The 17,890-nt window shown below is 40.9% G+C and overlaps 1 protein-coding gene and 2 non-coding genes across 3 annotated transcripts in view; 2 read left to right on the forward strand and 1 right to left on the reverse strand.

Annotated features, from left to right (window-relative positions):
- The window catches only part of me1 (malic enzyme 1, NADP(+)-dependent, cytosolic), a 108,557-nt gene that overhangs the window by 15,394 nt on the left and 75,273 nt on the right, over positions 1-17,890 (forward strand). The gene's annotated exons all lie outside the window — the stretch shown is intronic.
- trnap-ugg (transfer RNA proline (anticodon UGG)) lies at positions 1,872-1,943 on the forward strand. Its single transcript has one exon. It is a non-coding gene; the product is annotated as a tRNA-Pro (tRNA).
- Positions 3,346-3,417, reverse strand: trnap-ugg (transfer RNA proline (anticodon UGG)). Its single transcript has one exon. It is a non-coding gene; the product is annotated as a tRNA-Pro (tRNA).

A 17,890-nucleotide genomic window follows, 5' to 3' on the forward strand; every position in this document is an offset into this window, starting at 1 on the left:
TGTAGTTACAGGTGAGTATAAACTAATGGAACCTTGAATATGAATTCTAACTTGTTCACATTAGCTACACACTGAATTGAAATGCAGATGGAGGTTCTACACAGAGGGCTCATGGTGGATTTGAAAGCTGGACATCTCACATGAAAAGCTACAACCATAACCTGAGACCAACAAGCCACACACAGCCTCCTTTAATGTTTATATTTCTTATAGAACATGACAGGTTTAATGAATAAAGGCAGTTATCATGTCTTCATCCCTTCCTTACTTTTTCAAAGTGAAAAAAATACATTTTCTAAGAGAAGTCCTACAGCAAGTCCAGAATCCCTTAATGCAACAGGTAAAGCTTATTATTATCTATTTCATCTATTGTTTTCCACAAAGGAAGAATCTTCACCAGGCTTGTTGGTCTAGAGGTATGATTCCTGCTTTGGGTGTGAGTGGTCCTGGGTTCAAATTTCAGACAAGCCCACATTATTGAGCTTAAATCCAAGTGCAGGTTATTGCATTATTAAGCAAGTGTAAAATGCTTGCTAAAAATCTGCATTTTCTCTAAAAGAACTCCAGATTACATACATCCTCTTACCCCGAGCCACTGTAGTCTTGGCAACATCACCATTTCTGACTAAAACTACCGGATGGAGAAGTTAAACCAACATCTACACTGCAACCAAAAAAAATTGAAAAGCATGGATCTATTGAATGAAAAAAATGAGTGCAACTGGAGTACAGGGGGTGTCGACTTAAGTTGGAATTCCATTCTTGCGGCGCGACGTAACGCAATTTTCACCGTAAGTTGGAACTCACATATACATACGTACATATTTCACTGACCTACGCTAACACAGTGATAAAATCCTAATCTATAACATAAAAACACTGCACAGTAAAAGTTTCTAGTTTCCAAAAAACAACACAAATGAAAGAAAGCGAATGTAGCACAATCCAATATGGCATACAACCGGCGAATGTGACCAAAGCCGTGTTCCTCGTACAGCGCCGCGTGACGACGTATTCATCCGTTCCTTTAGTTCCTGCACAATGTTTGTTTTAACATCACAAACACCATACATCGGAATGGTGGAACAAGACTTTCATAATACATTTATGAGAGATAACCACGAAGCGCTGGAGGTCGAGGACGTCGTAGACCGAGGACCTACTGTATTCGTTTTTAATTTAGACATGAGCACATGTTGATAGATTTTTATGTTCAAGAGTCGCTCTTTCACTTTGACTAATTTAATTCAAATACCAAAATGTTTTATTTTTTAAATAGGTGTCTGTTCAGTTTGAAGCTAAATTGAGAATAGTGTGAATTGTTGTATCATGTTGTTTGAAATACAGCAATGCTGTTGGGGAAGCAGAGAAGATTGTCTAATATGTACTTTTTAGAAGTGAAACATCAGAGATTTTTACCGCCATGCAAGTCAAAGATTCTGAACCTTTAAAATAAACTAAAACCTCAGCTTAGAGTCTGTGGCCGTGGCTCAGGTGTTTGAGGGGGTTCACTGGTTATCGCTGACCTCTCCACATGCATGGCAAATGGGGAATAGAGACACATTCTCAGGTACTTCATATGACTGCTGAGGTTAAAAAAGTGCTATAATAAAATTCACACCTCCCCCCCCCCTCTTTTTTTTTGAGGTGGTTAAACAATCTCTCTGGAACTTCATGTACACCTTAACTCCTCTGGTGGAGAAGCAGGTAGAGGAATAAGTCCTTTAAACGTCTCGTAGTCTTTGGAAAAAGCTACTGTGGAGAAAATGCTGCTCATGTTAACATCACTACTGTGTACATGTTAGCATGAGGATATCAACATTTAGCACTGATGTAATGAACAGCAAAGGACCCATTCTGTCTTCATGTGGGGCTCATTGGTCTAGGGGTATGATTCTCGCTTTGGGTGTGAGAGGTCCTGGGTTCAAATCCCGGATGAGCCCATTTACTGCTGTGTAAAGCCATCTAACTAAAACTGCCAATAAGTTCATTTATACAGCATGAATTTAAATCAGAAAGTAGAAAGAGTGTCACACATGGTCATAGATGTAATATTAACAAGAGATACAAATAAAGACTCCAAGAAAGCATTATGATAAAATGAGCTTTCAAAAGCAGCTTCAAGTCTGAGGTCTTTCAATAATAGAAGGCCTGAGCAGTGTCTTAAGTTGGTACAGTACTAGGAACAGCCAGGAGGTCCTGAGGCAGGGCTTTTTGCAGGCTGATATGGGGGCAGTTATCTGGAGATGTGATTTCAGGATAAGTGGTAAAGATCTCTAAATGCAACAAATACAGTCATCAAATCAATCCAAAACCCATGAGGAAACCAAGTGGAAAGCAGGCTAGACTTTATATTTTTATATCTGTTTAACAGCTTCTTAAGGTAGAAATGCTAATAGCATTGTCAGGCTTAACCGCTACGTATAACCGTGTGTCATCTGCATGGAATGCATCATTCAGCGCTCTGTACTCTGAGGACTGATCATTTGTATGTTCGTTGATTAATTCCCTTTACCATTCCTAATGAAATGTTTTTTACCTCTGCTTTTGCTGCTATGACAAATCAGAAAGTCTCCTGTGATGCGACATTTCTAAACTGAGCAAGAACTAAATTAACAAGCCTTTATTATACATGAATTCAAATGCATTATAATCAGTTTCTATATAATGAAGGGCTTGTCCGGGATTTGAACCCGGGACCTCTCACACCCGAAGCAAGAATCATACGCCTAGACCAACAAGCCCTGTGGTTACCTGAAAGTATCACGAAGAAAACACAGATGGCTAACTCGCATTGTCAACACTGAAGGTTTGCTTATTAAAATGTGGATTTTTCGTAAACAATAAGTTTGGATTTCCTCTCTGAAATTAACTAATGTCACTAGTGTTTATACATCCATCCATCCATCCATCCTCTATACACCACTTTATCCTCACTAAGGTCATGGGGGGTGCTGGAGTCCAACCCAGCTGACTCGGATGAAGGCAGGGGACACCCTGGACAGGTCACCAGTCTGTCACAGGGCTACATATACAGACACACATTCACACCTACGGACAATTTAGAGTAACCAATTAACCTCAGCATGTTTTTGGACTGTGGGAGGAAGCCGGAGTACCCGGAGAAAACCCACGCATGCACAGGGAGAACATGCAGACTCCATGCAGAAAGATCCCAGGCCCAGGCCGGGATTTGAACCGGGGATCTTCTTGCTGCAAGGCGAAAATGCTAACCACTACATCACTGTGCAGCCAGAGTTTATACAGTATTTCAACACAATTCCAGTATAACATAATTTCCTAGTTACTGAACCATGTCTCAATCTGGTGAAGATGCCATGTGCTGGGCTCATCTGGGATTTGAACCCAGGACCTCTCACACCCAAAGCAAGAATCATACCCCTAGACCAACGAGCCATACTCTAAATTGTGATTCCTGCCACCCAAAAGCTCTGAGCCATCACCGGACATATGGGCTTCTCCTGTCCTACACTTGGACTCTGGCAGTGGATCAGCGTCCTGTAGGTCGCAGAGTGAGGACTCTGTGTATCCCTGTGGATGTTGGACCAGAATTAAATTGATTTGATCAGACTAGAATGTGGGGAATTTGAAGAACCAGAGTCTTACCTGAACAGTTTCAGTGGTGTGGCGGGGCACACTGACCGGCTACAGGAGACCACTGCTGTTGCCCTTTAGGGCATCAGGACTAATTATGTTGTGTTTGTCTATGCCATGTGGTAAAGGCAGATATATTTGTGCATTAACTTTAAGCTTTCCCTTAAATTGGGCAGCGCATCCATCATATGTGCCAGCTGAGACAGATTTTTAGTGGCATACAGACTCTACCTACCACTGTACCACTGCATGTCCTGGTGGGGTAATGGTGTGGACCCACTGTTTAGACGTGTCAAAGTAACGTCTACATGAGTGCCAGGATGCAAGGTGTCCCAGCAGAACGTTGCATTGTATTATTACATGCATAAAATGTATTTTTCTTGTCAGTGGTTTAAGTGTTGTAGCTGATCAGTGTATTTTGTGTCACAGTCGGAAAAGTGAAGTTGTAAATAATAAAATGCAGAGATTCTGAACTCCATTTAGCTGCTTCAGGTTGTTTGCTATAGAATCTATTTTGCAACTTCCTTGTGTCTCTGTAGGAACAGCTTTTCAGACATTTTTTTCAGACTACTAAGGACCTGTGTTGAAAACATGCTACTTCACCAAATCCCCAGTCTGTCATGTTTCATCATCAACACCCACACAGGGTAAAGAAGGTGGATGAACAGGAGAAACGAAAATGTCATCACTCTCCACTTTCTTACTTTCATACGGTGGTCTTTGTGCACATGAGCAAACGTTGGTATTACTGTGAGGTCCTTTCAGGGGACTGATTGTGGTCATTTGCAATGGAAATTCCACCAAAGAGGGAACTTCCCCTGTAACACTAAGTAGACCAGCCTCAAAGCATCTCTGGAGTATTTCAAGATTCCCCTCAGTATGCCAAGTGGACACAAATGCTCCCTCTCACATTCTCTTACACGCATGCAAATTTGTGCACGTGTGGTCACGCCTACGAGCGTGCACGTACACGCTAATTTATACCAGGCTGTGCCGAGTTTTCCATTCATCAGTGCTACACCTGCAAGCACAAGGCAGAAGCCACAAATAAACCTCCTATTCACTCTTTGCACATAATTAGATCCATTTAAGAAAGCCTTCGCTCGTACACACTTTAGTGGTCCTCAAAGACGACTGCACCTGCCATGTGTTGAACAGAAAACCAGTCACATTAGAAACAGGACCCATTAGCCAGTGGGAATACACCCCTGAGAAAAGCTGCCTACGCAAGAAGTTTGTGTCAGAACTGAAAGCCAGGAAGTACCTAAGAGAGCGAAGGAAGTGTAACGTAAAGATAAAAATCTGATTAGAAAGAAAGGAAAACACCAAGCTTTTACTTTTGAGATGACAAATTATTGCTTTAGTCAGGTTTTTTTCTCTAAAATATTTTTTTTCTATACTTAAACAGTTTGGTTGCATTATATTGGCATCAGGTTTATTTATTATTATCTACACCACCAGTCAAAGCGTTGGACACACCTTCTTATTCAATGTTTTTTTAAAATATATTTATATTATTTTCTACATTGTAGATTAATACTAAAGATCAACATTTTTTGTTTACAGCATAATTCCATATGTATTCTTTTATAGTTTTGATGTCTTCAGTATTAATCTACAATGTATGAAATAATTAAATAAAAACCACTGAATGAGGTGTGTCCAAACGTTGCACTGGTAGTGTACGTACATAGAAAATGATCACAAACATCTCTTGCCTTTACGATCACATCATATCCTTCGTTCTGTCTTTAGGTTGTGAAGACTTCCAGTTTAGCTTGGTATCTTCTGATTTGTTTTCACTTAAATATATTTATGTTTCTGTCAAACTAAATGGACTTCTGACACATTGTGTACATTCTCAAAAATTTACAAGCATTTAGAAAGTCGTTTGTTTTGACCCGCTCTGTCAGGCTTCCAGTGCACATGTGCTAACCGTGTGTCAGTCAAGCTGTTCCGCCTGCTCCTCTAAATAATATGACATGCTCTCCTGGCTCCACTTTCAGCGTAATCCCTGATTGAGCTTTTTTCCTGCAATATAGGACCAGCCAGGACCATAAGCACGGGACTTTGTTGGGTCAGAGAAGTGAGCACAGCTGGATGGGGAGATGTTGACCATAAAGTTAACCCTCAGAGTCGACGCTGTTTGTGTCCAAATTCATATTCCTTCTTTTCCCATAGTCCCTTCTTCCCAGCTGAACTGCTCTTAAACTATTTATTGCAGCGAGGTGTAGCACAAATATCAGTTTTAACATTGGTGACACTACATCCCGCTTATATGAAAAATAAACACAGTGGTGTTACTAGGTTCTTAAGGGGTCCAAGCAATGGGGTCAGTGGGGGCCACCTTTTTGGGGGGTGTGGTTTGCCACCCTACAGGTAGGCTACTGTATGTGAACCTTTCAGTAAGTAAAATAATGACAGTTGTTTCTGTTACACACTAAACACACATTTTTCCCCATTTTTAAGTCATATATATCTCACAGTCATGGTTCTGATGTTGACAAAGATATTTCTGCTGCATTTTATAAAAGCAGAACAATTTTATGATATGAAATGTGTTTTTTCCATGCTATAAAGGCCAATGCAAACAATCTGGAAGTATTAGCAAATCCAGTAATCTGGAGAAGATCTGTGTAGACCAAAATAAGAGCTTAAAAGTAAATGGTATGAAATCACAGTAAAAATAGCCCAGGGCTCAGAGGGTTCAGTCATGCTGGCAGCAGAACTGGTTGGTTGGTTAGCTCCCAGCTGAAGGGTCCAGGTTGTTGTCCTGCTAAAGAACTCTCAGGAAATGACTTAACCTCCACTAACTCCAAGGGCACGGCAGCTTGGCTCCAATAGGTGAATTTCCCTTTGAGACATTAAAGTTTATACACGTGTTAGATGTGGAAGGCCAGGACAGAAAAAGTTATTTGGGGATCTCTGACCGTATGTTATGTAACTTGTCAATTCACTCGTCATACTCTCAAGTGGCAAATGTTGAAGATGAGTTTTTAACGACAGTTTGAATGGATGCAGCTTTGAAATGTTTCGATGGTGAAATATGTCTCTGTGGAATATTTAAGAAGATGCTCACTTTAATTTAAACAACTGTTTAATCAGAATTTAATTGAATTAGGTTTGCAGTCATGTATTCTTTATGTCTGCTAAGCAGTTTCTTAAGGTGGAATTGGTAATAGCGTTGCTGTCTTAATTAGCATACACAACTTTGTGTCTTCTACGTGAACATGTGGGAGCATATACAGTGAGAATAAGACAGATCATTTATAGAGACAATGTCTTTTCACATTTTTTTCCTACAAAAGGCAGGATTTGAACCTAGAAACTCTCACACCTTAAGAGAGGATCACACTAGACCAATGAGCTCCATGCCAGACAAATGTGTTCGACCCTGCAACAAATGAAATACTTAGTGTTTGCTGAGGTACAAACTTGAATTTATGGGCTCAGGGTTCATGTGGTTGACCACTGGACCATGGAGCCCATGTGTGTGCACAAAGCACTCACCCTTACAAAGAAAAGTATCTTACATTCTAAGATAAAATTTGAGAAAATGCTGTCTCACCCTGATGACATTGCTGTCTTTCAGACTAAAATCTAATGTTTTACGTTCCTATTAAATGACACGATATTTGAAAGAACAACAAACTTAGTGATTCAGTTGTTAACAGGATCTGTGCTCTTCTCAGCTCCTTCAGGAAATTAAAGATATTTTCATCACAGTTTTAAAGGAAGACCGTTTTATTGCTGCAACTTTATTTCAATAAAGACTAAAGAACAATACCAGCCTCCTCCATTAAACATGAACAATGCCATCTCTGTGAGTGAATAGTTTAGTACATCCTGTAGTCTGCTGTATGTGATGATAAAAAGTAAAAAAAAAATTACTGCTATTTTGTGAACACACTAAAGTCTGGTTTCAAACAGTTTGTGGCATCCAACAGACACAGCTTCAGTCACGTTCCTCTGATGGTATATGGGAGATGCTCTGTAGCCACAGCAGGATGACTCCGTTTCAGGATATGTGGTCTTCTAATATTGCCTCTGTTTCCACTTGATTGATGATGCCTATAGACTTTATACAGCGTAGGATGACTGCTATAGCCATTTGGAACAATGAGCGCAGTGATGCCAGTAGACGCGCTTCCTCAAAATCAGGAAATACATTCCTGTGAAGTGTGGGCCCAATATGTAGCTGGTTTAGGTTTACCATGAAATCTGCAGAATTGGCCTTTTTGAAACCCCAGAACATTTGAAGACAGACCCCATATGGGTGCACAATTTCAATGATTGGCATGGACACTGATCCTGAGACACCCCATAGCATGAGAGACATCCCATCATTCAGTGCAGCAGCTACATGACTGAAAGCCTCCTCTCAAGCACATACGCTCACTCCCTCCTCCTTTTCTTTCTAAGTGGTTTCTAGAAATGAGAGATGAGATGGGTGGGAGGCAAAAGAGGAGTTATGAGTGAGGAGAACAAATTTTTCTGGGAAGCCTGGAGAGAGTTGAAGGGGACGGGTCATTAGTTTGAGTATGAGGGTCAATATTTGTGTTGGAAAAGAACCAGTCCGAGGTTCACCTCCATTCAGATTCATGGCATCTGTTGTGTGTATGTTTTGGAGTTTAAATGTTGAGACTGAGCATAAACACACACATGCATGCACACATTGGCAAGACTGACCACATTCAATACCTCTTTTTCTCTTCCTTCCCTTTTATCACTCATCTAACACACACTTACCCACTCAATGTAATGCAAAATGTAATAAAGTACATGAAAACACATCTAACGTCACTGTACCGGGTCGGTTGGCTGCCTCCGCTGTGCACCGGAAACCGCTTAAGACAGCACTATAGAGGTTTAACACCTGCTTTCATTCTCTGTCTTTCACCGTCTACTCAGGACTGTGACCAGAAAGAGGGTGTGAAGGCCAAGGGCAATATTTAAGATGGAAGTTGCACAAGAAAAGTACTCCAAAAGAATCATAAATAGCATAAATAATACAGAAAAAATGCTGCACCAAACTAGTGATGTTGGTTTAATACTCTGATTCCCTAACCAGGGTTACTGTAGCTGTTTCCAGCAGTACGTGGAAAGATTATACCAGCTCAACAATTTAAAATTAGAATATTCTTTTTAAAAATGATTAGCTTATAAAATATATAGTATATATCTACATATTGAGACAGGTCCAACACCTGAACACCTCAGATTGTGATGAAAGTTATTAAATAAATCAAATTTAACTAGTTTGTTTCTGCATTGGAAAAACATTAGGGAAATAATTAGCTAAAAGTAATGGATAAGCAGTTTGAATTGCAGAGAACTACTGAACAATTGTATGAAATAGTTAAAGCGAAAAGTAATAAATCAAAACGTATGGATAAATAATGAAACAGTTCGGAGTTTTGGTTACACTGACCAAAAAATAGACAGTTAAAACTAACTGTTCACATAGTTATCAAAAAGTAACTGATAAATAGTTTCAAATGTCAAGAACTACTGGATAAATGGATGAAATAGATTAAATAATTAAATAAACAACAGCATATAATAACAGACAAATAATAAAACAGTTTAAAGTGATGGGGAAACAGCTGCACCAGCTAAAAATAGATCGCTAAAACTACCAGTAGAAACAGTCACCAAAAAGGAAAGCTTAATATGATGAACAGATGAAATAGTAAATAAACAGTTCAAATAGTCAGCTAGCACTAACTGATAAATCGTGAAGTTGTTAACGGTAATGGAAAAATAGTTTCCCTAGACCAGCTAAAGTAGATTATTAAAACTAACTGTTGAAATTGTTAACTAGAAGTAGCCTAAAAAATAAATAAAATCTTGAAATAGAGAGCTAAAAGGAATGGTCAAAACACCTAGCTTTAGCCGCTAGTTTGGCTAATGTGAACTTTAACATTAACTAATCAGGTGTATGAAAACAAGTGTAAGAATGCCAACTTTTATACAGGTAATAGTGTTGTGTAAGGGCTGGGACTGTAATGTGTTAATTTCATTTAATTAATCACAGAAAAAAATAATGCATTGAATCACACCTTTCTCAGTTCCCTAGTTTCTGGCACACGTGTAACACAGAAGAGCACTCCGGCCCAGTAGGGGGTGGTATTAAACCTAAAGTCCGTTTCCCAGCCACAAAAAGATGCACAGGATGCACTGAGTGATGTCAGTGCACAAGAAGGTTTGGTGAACAGTGAACGACGACCAGACCACATTGAGCTTGTTGAGTGGAAAGTATTCTTTTAAAAATCTTACCAATGTCAGCTTGGATAAAAGCCTGGTTGTGTGCAAATTAGGCAGCAAAGAGTTTTCTGATCACCACAGCACTTTATGCTGATGGTATGACCTCAATGCAAAACATGTTGCTGTTAGCATCAGAGCTAACGTTAGCTAGGACAGTCCTGGTACAGGCAAACAGTGTAGCCATCCCATAATAGACCACTTTTAAAGACACTGAAAGTGCTTGAGTTTCCAAAAAGCCTTAAAATGTTGAATATAATCGCTATAATTGCATTTTCAGTTTGCAGTAATCTGTGAATGTAACAGACAGATGAAAAATGCAGATAAATAGAAATGAAACAAACATTTTTGTTGAGAAGTTCACGTATTTGTCTATTCATCCATTCAGTCGTCAACCACAGTTTATCTGAATTGATTAACTTTGCTTATAGTGTCAGATATTGCTATTTGACAAATATGTGATTAATTGTGATTAATTACAAAGCCTCTAATTAATCAGATTCCTTTTTTGAAGCACATCCCACCACTAGTTGCGTACTATCTAGTTAAAACTCCAGTGACCACTGGTGGATCATTAGTGTTAGAGATGACAGATTCCTTCAGTTCACCAAAGTTTGGGAACCACTGATGTGTTGTTTGACCTCCAGCTCGCTGTGATGCTCACCGACTGTAGTCATTATAAGAGCCACATGCCCTGTACATTTACCAAATCCTAATTATTTTCTTCTGATTTCCTTTTGTAAATGTTTCTTCCTTTCTCCTCCAGATTCCCACCGACTCCCTCCATGCTCTCCTAAACCCTTCCTCTCTCTCACACTTTCACACTTCTCACTCCGTCACCTCCTCATAGCTGCCATGATGGAATCAAAAATATGTAATGTTTTACGGTAATCCGTGAGCGGGCTGTCCAAACCCTCCTGCTGCCTCTGGGTGAAAACAGCAGTACAGCAGCCCTGAGCTGGCTGTTGGAGTTAAAACACTTAGCGGGGGTCTGGTGAGCTGAAGCTTCACTCCTACAGTCACACAAACTGGAGGTGGATCTGGTTGGTGTCAGGACTCCAGTAAAACTCTCCTGGGCCTTTTCAATTTACAGTCATCTATCAAGTACCACTCCATAGTGAAATCTCTGGATTTCTTCAGCAGTCTTGCCGTTTTTGCACTTTGATTGCTGACACAAACCAGAATCTTTTGAAACGTTCTGCACTTCCACTAGAATAGCAGCTCCTTGTTGTTGTTTTGTACAATAAAACCAGCTGGGTCCATTCAGACTCCCACCGTTTGTTCCTGTATCATTGGTGGTGGACATCCAGAGCAACCCTAAACATACAGCAGAACTACCGGTACAGGTCCTCCAGTGTCAACCAGCCCACTGTGGTGTTATTGTGTTTGTGTGTTAAGGTGTCAGTCTCTGTCCTTCCCTCCTTTGTGTTCCATAATGATCAGTTCAGGGTCATTCAGTTCACTCTCTGTGGGGTTTCTTTCTTCAAAGGGGGGATGAGGTGTTCTCTGTTATACAAAAATGTTGTTTTCCTTTTCCCACTGTCAAACACCTTGTCGCTATGGGTTGGAAAAGTGGTATATGAATAAATAATGACTGACTTACAAACTGAAACTGAAGTTCAAGAGAGTTGATTCGAGCTACAACAGTGACCTTCCTCTGTGGTGGATTGGATCAGATTGTGGTCTTTTGTGAATGAATCCCAGAATTTGACAACTCAAACAAACGTCACTTTACCAAACAATCTCAGCTTTAAAAGTTTCCAGGGCACAGCTTCTGATAGAGAGGCTGCATGCTTGCTCTTTGTGTCTGTTTTTCTACGTGGCAGCACCAGAGAGAGGCTGAGCTTACTGTGGTGCTGGTTAGTGGTTTGGTAGTTTTGCTGTTATATAACGATCCTGGTCGGCTGGCTGATCACAGACTTAAAGAGCTGTGAATACTGGCCTGGTCTCAGTCGTCCGTTGCATCCAGTGAGCCAGTCAACCCACCGGCCAGACGCTGATCAGTTTGTCTTTGACTTTATAAGAGAGCGGCCGAGCCTCCCACTTTCTTTGTCATTCTTCGCCCTGCCGTTTTTCCCATCTTTGGATTCTATCCTCTAATCCCAGCTATGATAACTGTGGGATAAGTCTTTCATTCCACAGGGATATCCACTCTCTTACCCCCACCACCTGTTTTTACAGCGTCTAGACACACATGCCGCTATTGATAAAACAAGAGGACGGCACGGTGCGCTGCAGGACAATGAGGACGTCGTGGAGTGTGGTTCTTCTTCTGCAGCAGGATTAAATAGACTCACCGCTCATATTTCTGTGTTGTGAATCAGGGTTTAGGGCAGCTTTGTGTGCAGTGTGTGTGCGTTTATGAAGCATCCCAGAGTACCTGTGTGTACTCTCTGTGTCTGCATGCATGAGCACAGGGCTCTGTGTGTTTATGGAGACTTCTTAACGCTGCATTAACATCAGTATTCTTGTGTGTACGTGTGTGCATGCATGTATGTGTGTTTATAAACACTGCAGCAGTGATGGAGGATGACTCAGTCTTTCCTCCAGCTGTTGGCCAAAGTCTCTCCCAGTGCGGGTCACCGTCAGCCAGCCCAGTGAACTCACCAGCACGGTTCCTGTGATAGCAAGTTTCTAATTCAGTCTGTGCTGACTCTCAGTATTTACCAGTCTCCTGCATGTGCTTTGGTTTCCAAATGGGCTTACTTTGCACGTCTGGGGCACAAATCATGTCGAGGGTTAAGAACAGAGATGTTTACGTGGGCCTGTCTGAAGCCTCAAGGCAAGAAAGAAGTCCAAATCCCCATCTTATTGCTTCCGCTGCATAGATAGCATTCTGTTTTCACTGATTGCATGCATTGATCTGATTAACTGAGGTGCTACTGTCAGCTGTACAGTCTGAGCTGCAGTCTGAGGAGAACACGTGGCAGTAATAGCGGGGTAGAGTAGATGGCGCTGGTGCCGGTGTTTATGGGAACAACCTCAGCAGTCCTCTGTTCCCTGTTTGGTCAGCTGCAGAGAGGTTGCTGGTCTGAGGAGCTCTGACATCACCGGCAGAAGTGAATCCAGATATGCTGCTTTATGGAGTAACAACAATGTGGGTGAACTCAACCGCTGTAGATGACTTTCTCACAGTCCTGTTAAACGTTGTGCAAATGTTCGCCCCCCACGGCTGCATTTCAGGTTTACTCAAAGTCAACTTTTGTATTGGCAGCCATTGAAGAAATGCTTCTTTTCAATGCCAGTACAAAGATTTTCTGCTCCCTGCCTTCCAGGTTCTGATGACACACGACATATTACCATTGTCTCTCTCTCACACACTGTAGTACAGGCAGATAAAGCAGCTCACATGGAGTAGATTAAACATAATAATTCTGAGTAATGTAAATGGAACAAGATTAGAAAAATGATGTTTTTCTTTTAATTAAGACGGTTATTTAATTTACTTTCTGATAGTTTTTTAATGCAGTCCATTACAGCTCATTAAACCTTTAAACCACAGCCAGCGCGTCGTAGATGAGTAACACATTATTTAGTATCTTTTGTTGTTTTTGAAGCATTTTTGAGTTCTTGCAAACATGCATGTTCTTGAAGCACCTGCATTTTTATTTTGTAAAGCTTTTCCATCACCCTAATGCCTAAAACTAAAGATGATTCTCTAGCAGAAATGTGGACTTGATGTAACTTGACATGGGTCGTTAGATGGAGACTATTAGGTTTGCTGTGTCGTAATTTGAAAATTAAAAACCATGAAATTCTATCTCTGCGGTTTGATTTTGGGCATAATTGCGGCCTGTAGTTCAGCAGTTCAAGATGACGAGTAAAGCAGGACATTGGAAGTCTGCTGTGGCTGGTTGTTAAGCAACTAAAACATCTTTGTCTTTAGCCGAACAGATGATGAGAACTGACATCAGTAATGGAGAAAATGTTCCCTTCCTTTTCAGTGAATGATTCTCAGCTGTTGTAATGTAGATGCTACTATTCTGAAACATCCTGCTGAAGCTTCAGCTGTGCAACAGCATTTTCCTCGCAGTCCACACTGCTGCTCTATATGACTGCTATATATGATCTTTGGTCTCCAGTCCATTATTTTCAGTAGGGATGAGGTGTAGGGAAACGTAATACTGCTTATTGTGTTATTCTCTCGGCTGTATTCCAGTTGGCTGGAGGTGAACAAGGAGCAACACCTGCTGTCAGCTGGAGTAGCTGGTCACAAATACTAATGAAAAGAAGTTTTATAGCCTCTGAAGCAGCCAGCTGGAGGACAGAGGGCAGTCTGGGCTTTATGGAAACAATGATTTAGAGTACTTTAAGCTGCTTTTGACAAATAATATGTCATAGATATATATAATAAATACTCAGTATTAAATATAGTCAATATTAGCTGTCAGCAAGAAGTCAATTTGCACCTACTTGACTGGCCTTCACACCACAGTTTCAATTTCCTGTTGATAAAAGGCCCGTATTAGCACCTTTTAAAACTCTTTATTTCTTTTATAGCTTTTCAGTGCGACTGATGTGGTTCACCTGCTGTTAATGTAATGAGCAAGCCCATTTACTTTGTCTTTGTTCTGTTTTTTTACCTCATGAATCGCTGCGGTCGACTTTGTATTTGCACACCTCAGGCGTACTGTTGACTTAGCATGAATCATTAAGTTCAACATTCTGAACAACGTTTTTGAAAAGGTGCATTGTGAATGCAATGCTGATAAACGAGAGCAAGCGGGGTTACGATGGCTATCACTATGCATCACTTTCAGCGAGTGGTTTAACTGATAAACAAGTTGTACAAGAAGGCCATATTGTGCAGTGGCTCGGCTCTGCCTCTTATGAAAGGAAAGCTCTCCTCTCCCACAAAACACTGAATACAGAAGTGCTCTGTGGACACACACATCTCTGCCAGGTCGTATCTCAGTGCCAAACATTTGAGCCCTCTCCCTGTTGAAGGCCTGCAGGCTTTTGTCTCCGTGTCTGATCTGCGACTGCGGTTGAGAGAGGCTCAATGGGGAAAGGCCTCCCTGTCGTGTTCGGCTCAGGTCTCTTTCAATAGGGGCTGTTTCTCCTAGAACAGAGGGCATTTCCATTGAAGCTCAAGGATAAAACAGTGAAGCGAAGCAGCATCCAACCTGCCTGACAGGCTTATATTTGGAAATAGGATTTGTGTGTTGGAGGGTAGATGGGTGTGAGATTGAGTTTCCCCTCTCTTGTCTTATCGGGGAATCTCGCAAGCCGAATAGTCGTGGCTTTGTGTGGAATTACATCATTCTGAAGTTTTCCCAGAAAGTTGCAGGGGTTTTAAGGGTTTAATTTTTTGGTTCAAGTTTTTCTTTGTCAGCACACTGACAAAACTGTGCATCTAAACCAGTTATTTAGTCTCATAAGTGAAACCTCCAAACCATATTTTTGTAAGAAATGAGAGAAAAATAAGAGTTGAAGACGGAACATTTCCACAGTGAGGCCACTGGCGTTTGTACCACAGACACATGTGGCAGTTTGTGACCTTGTGTGATCCTTAATATTTTAGTCATCTTTGATGGATTGGAAATGACGTTGGCTAATTTAAAATCTATGCGTATACATGACATTTGACATGCTTTAGATTTGTCAGATTAGTTAGCATCATACACTTTATATGGATGTAAATTTCCCTTTAATTTCGAGCTACAGGTAACCTGTGTTTTAGCATGAAAGGGTAATTGAAAACCACATTTACAAAGAAGCTCTGGCTAATACAGCAACATGATAAGTTACAGACAAAATACTGCAAAATGCACAGTTCACAGAAAATAAATAGCTGTTAAAATGGTTCTAAAGTAAGTTACCAAACCAGGCTTTTATTGTTGAATTTGTCTGTTTTATAGTGACCCTCCCGTTAACATGCAACACTACAAGTTGTTTATGACACATTTTCAGGTTTCAGTGACAGCGCCCTCTAGAGGATGTAATAATTATGATGGAATGAAACCAAGAAGTGAAAGTCTCCATTAAGAGGAGGTTTGGGTGTATGGATAAACCAAACACTGGACTTTAAAATGGGAGATCATGGCTGTTTCACAACCTAAACTGCATATTTGATATTGTAACCATGGCAACTGAGGATGCTGTTCATCAGAGGCTAGGGACCCACATTTCTATAAGGCAACTAGAATTGTTGAAATTAAAGGATTTTTGTGTGATGAAACTGCTTTGATTTTTTCATGTACTTAAGTCACTTGATTAGCCAAAATTACATGTTGCTGCGTCATTATGTCTATAAATGATTTCCTCACTGAGTTTCCAGAGACAAAGCAATATATTTAGCTGTATAAATACACAGATATGTTTACAGTTGCTATGTTTGCCATTGAAAATCAGCAGTTTTGACTAAAAAGGATCCTCCAGTTTTTTACTACACTCCCACAAAGTTGGCAGACTTGCCGGCGACAGATAAAAAAGGAATGGTCAAAATCGAGGCTCTAGAAGCAGATTTTTGTCTGTACTGTGGGTCAGAAATGATCACGTTCTTCATTTGTCATAATATAACTTGACATAATCTGGAAAAAGACTGCCACTGCCCTGGCAAGTGTCCATTTTCAACCTCCATGTCTCCAGTTTGTATCCTAGTCTTTCAGTTTACAGTTGAGGTCTGCAGGATGCACTAAGAGAACCTTGATGACCTCATTAGGGGTTAATTTCTCACTATTTAAAAGCTGCCCTAGAATCCCCAGAAAACACAGCTGTTGTCATAGGCCAACGAGGAGACTGAACTGTATGACCCTTTAATGTCAGACTCAATGACAGGTCAGGAGAACTGTTATTTTTATTTCAGTACAGGGTCTGACTTTTGTTTCACTCATGTTTGCCATTTGTCACTCCATGTTGAAGGAAATTCCATCACATTCACTTCATGCTTCTCACACAGAGTGAAGTATTAGACGTATCATGGGGCAATAGGGTGTGAGAAAGGTTTCAGAACAGTGTTATTACTGTGATAAGGAGCCCTCTCCTTTTGTGGTATAAAGGAATTTCTAGATGAGGGTAAACTTGAACTGTAATGAAGGGAGTGGCTTCGCTGTCAGCCTCCTTACAACCTCGCTGTCAGACAGAGCTGTGTGTGGTTGTGACAGAGGGAAATTAAAAGGTTGAGGTAGCAGAATGTTTAGGTTTCTAAACCTTCACGCTGGAGAGTTGCAGCGAACCCACCCTTTGAACTCCCTCGGACGAACAGAAAGGCATTTTATCAGTTTCAAAGAGCTTGTACTTTCATCTTTCTTGTTTGGCCATCTGGTGAACTAATTAGCTGTTTCCTCTCCACTCACTGTTTTGGGGTGGGCATGGCAGCCGTCCGAGGTTAAGGGTTGGCACTGCCCACAGGGTAGATTACAGGTTTAGGTTGTTACCACGGCTTCTGGAACACGGAGCTGCGGGCATCACATGTGTTGGCACAGGGTGCGGGCCCTTCAGATGTGGTCAGGGACATGTGGAAGCTTTCTGGGGTTTATCCTGCCCAGCCCAGTTTAGGGCTTCTAGAGGAGAGAGAGCGCTGGCATTACAGCAGCCAAACACTGGGAATCCTGTATTCAGACAAACAAACACAGGGATAGTTGGTGTACATGCACGGTGTGTGTGTGTGTGTGTGTGTGTGTGTGTGTGTGTGTGTGTGTGTGTGTGTGTGTGTGTGTGTGTGTGTGTGTGTGTGTGTGTGTGTAACCATATTTTGGTTTTTAAGAACACAAACAAAAGATACAGTCAAAGAAAATGTTTGTATTTGTTCTATTTATATCTGCTGGCATGTCTGCCTCATTTAGGTTCACACTTTCCAATTACAAGCCAACCAGAGGCTGTTAACACAATTATCAAGGAGTGATAAGTACACATATGAGTAACAGGTTAGAAATTTTTGCTAACTTTTTTTTAACTGAAGTAGGGAACACACAGGAGTTTGAATGCATGTTTTCAAATGCTTTTGGTGTGAGGCTGCCCTAACTTTAAGACAACACTAAGATGAAAGCTTGCCCTGCACCATGCTGGA

The sequence above is a fragment of the Acanthochromis polyacanthus genome, chromosome 12 (genome assembly GCF_021347895.1).
Source record: "Acanthochromis polyacanthus isolate Apoly-LR-REF ecotype Palm Island chromosome 12, KAUST_Apoly_ChrSc, whole genome shotgun sequence".
In the NCBI taxonomy this organism is placed as follows: domain Eukaryota; kingdom Metazoa; phylum Chordata; class Actinopteri; family Pomacentridae; genus Acanthochromis; species Acanthochromis polyacanthus.